We start from the raw sequence: 3269 nt of genomic DNA, 5'->3' as shown, positions 1-3269 counted from the left end.
AGGACTAAGTATGAAGTTAGAGGCTCCTTTCGATTTACTTCTCGGACAGGTTTCCGAAGGTAGTCAGAGGATACAATCGAAGAGACTAACTCACCTCTCAACTTACGTCTCGGACAGGTTTCCGAAGGTAGTCAGAGGATACAGTCGAAGAGACTAACTCACCTCTCAACTTACGTCTTGGACAGGTTTCCAAAGGTAGTTAGAGAGAGACAGTCGAAGAGACTATAACTCACCTCTAGACTCATCACTGATCACCTCATTACTAACCACTCGGACAGAAAGTCCGAGAGGATCTCGGCTAAACTCTCGGACAAGCACCCAAGGGGGGTTGGAACTTTGGTTAAAAAGGTGATCATTGTTTTCAAGTCTTCTAAAAGAAACAACAGTATCTACTACAAAGGAGTAAAATAAAGTTATTCATTTCTGTTGAAAATATACAAAATGTATACAATCAGACCCTTTTTGGGTCGATAGGCTTAGGGGCTTTAGCAGCAGCAGGTGCGTCAGTAGGGACTTGAGGTTCCACATCTAGGCCATTGTCTGAGGGCTGGTCTGTACCTCCAAGAGTATAGCCAAATTCAAAGATCCCCTTAGCATCTGGCATCTGCTCCTGAACAAACGAGATAACTTGCTTAAGGGCTTTGGCAGTAAAGGGCAGATTATCGGCCTCCACGGTATTAAGATCTATAGAGTAGGAAGGATCCTGAGCCCAAGCTCAGAAAGTCTCAAAGTTGAAAGTAATCCCGTCCAACCAAGCATTATCACTCGTCCAGGCGGCATATGATAACTGCTTCTCATACTTGCGAACTCGGTTATCGGCTTCTCGCAGCCGAAGCTCAGTCTCCCGAAGCTTCTCTTTGAGAAACTTCCTTCTTTCCTCAACCACCCCTCGAGATATGAGGGCATCCTCAGCCGCTGCCCTCTGGACATCCTTCTCGGCTTGAGCCTCTCGGACTTCTCTCAAGACCTCAGCAAGTCTCTCCTCGAGCTGATTCTGATCCTCCCTCATTTGAGAATTTTCTTCAAAGATACAACCAATGTCTGCCCGGAGAGCCTCTACCTCGGCAGTTAGAACCAAGATTTTTTCATTTACTAAAAGGCCGAGCAGCTTTGGCCACAGAAACTTCGTTTTGAATTAAGGAATGTTGCTAACCGGCAGCCAGCAATTCCGGATCCAGCTAGGAGAGGACTCCCCTCAACCTTGAATTCTCGGCTTCGGTTTTTGACAACTTTTGTTCCATCTTTGCAAATTTAACTTTCAAATTGTTGGACTCCTTGGCTGAGTTATGTGCAGCTTTCATGAAGTCACAGCAAAGTAACAGCGACTTCATTATGCTCTGGAACAAAGAGAGAAGTTGGTATATACGAAGCGCTGTAAAATAAAAACGAAAAAGAGAGGCACTTACAACAAACTAGTAGTAGAGACATTCTTCCGGCATGCCCCAAGCGGTGTGATCACGTTGCCCTGTTAATCAGTCATAGGGCACCAAGGCCACTAGGGCAGAGAAGGGTTTCCCCAAGAGTTCACCCCTAAGGTTGGTAAGGGGGTGGCCTACCAACCAATCAACGCTGGGGGGTTGTACTCTAGACACATTTGCAGCAAAATCACCTACAGCTGTAGACTCCTGTGCACTAGGAGCAATTATAGCCCGAGAAGTCCTCTGGCAAGGTGCCTGCAAGCATGCATCAGCTTGAATTTTCTTGGCCTTGGTGACCGATGGTCTTACCAATTCGGCTACTTGAATCACTCGGTCGGGCCTCTAATCCTCGTTCCCTACTGAGGAATCCGAGCACACTTCCAACGCAGCCTCTTCCAAGAGGCAATTGATGTTGAGGCTGAAGGGACTAGGAGTAACTGACTCCACAGCAATCACAGGAGTCGAGACTTCGGCAGGCTCAGCCAAAGGAGCCAACGGAAAGGAAACAGGAGAAATAGGCCAGCGGTATGCATTGGCTGGGCGAACAACGGGCTTAGAGCTCCCTTTCCTTCGAGCCGCCAAAAGTTAGGCAACTTTTTGCTTGCCCACAGAAACAACATCAGGAGACCTTGCCAGCTCGGTCACTCTGACCTTCTTGGGCAATGGCTGCTTGACCTCCTCAGGTTCATCAACGAGCCCCAAAGGGGTCTTCAAGGGCTCATCTCTCAGACACTTGTACTTCTTCATTGGCGCCCTCTTCACATGCCTCTTTTTCGGCCTCATGACTGCCTCTTCCCCAACCTCACGGGGTCTCACCACGGCAATAGGCACCGCATCTACCATCGCAAGGGTTAGTCTCCCCGCAACCTCAGATGCCCTACCTCCTAGAGCGGTTTGTCCCTACGCGAACCTTGGTGCCATATCTCTCAGTCTTTGGGATTGACCAAGGCCCGACCCAGGATAGATAATGTTTCAACTTGGCTGTAGTAACCAATTCATAAATACGGTAACACTCTCATGCTTTTGGGCCCAAGCTACAACTGTGTTCACCCAAATGTGCTCTTCCAGAGACAACACTGGCTCAAGACTAGCATCATCCACTGGAAAGCTCGTCTCCCGAGGAACCCCTAGACCTTCTACCCTCCCCGAAGGGGCAAATTCCCATTGTCACCAAGAAAAGAAAAATTTAGTCTTCCATGCTCGATTGCTGGTAAGAGTTTTTTCAAACAATACCAATCTGCCCCGTCAAGCCTAAAAGTTGTAGAGCACCTCCGTCTTTGGGTTCCTGGTGAACCTATATGCCAAAAAGAATTCCCTGATAGTCAAGGAATTCCCGTCCCCCAGAGCCATTGGCCATAAGATTATGCAGTCGAAGAACATTCTCCAGGCGTTGGGAACAATCTGGTGAGGAGCCACATTCAAGTGGCTCAATAACTCCCAAACGAGCCTTGGGAAGGGTAGTCTAAGACCTGTACGAAACATCTCCTTGTACAGGCAGACTTCATGCTCCTCGGCGCTGATGTTAAGTGCCAAAATATTTATATTTTAGCCCTTAAACTTATATGTGTTAATTCCTTAAGTATGTTAATTTGTGCTATTTTAGTTCATTTTTGTGTTTTCCATGCTTTTGTAGGCGTTTGGAAGATAAGGAAGTAAATGTGGAAGATTTGGGCTCAAAGACATAAAATGGGAAAAGTTGGTGCCACTGACAGTGCGATCGATCATAGGTTCCCTGCGATTGAGCGCACTACCAGAGAAGATGAGCAGTGATGCAGCCATGCGTGATTGAGCACACAACAGAAGAGGCTTCATAGCAGACCTGTGATCGAGAGCACACGAGTTGCAATCGAT

The sequence above is a fragment of the Corylus avellana genome, chromosome ca5 (genome assembly GCF_901000735.1).
Source record: "Corylus avellana chromosome ca5, CavTom2PMs-1.0".
In the NCBI taxonomy this organism is placed as follows: Eukaryota; Viridiplantae; Streptophyta; class Magnoliopsida; order Fagales; family Betulaceae; genus Corylus; species Corylus avellana.
The sequence above is the reverse complement of the archived record's forward strand: the minus strand, read 5'-3'. Positions refer to the sequence as shown.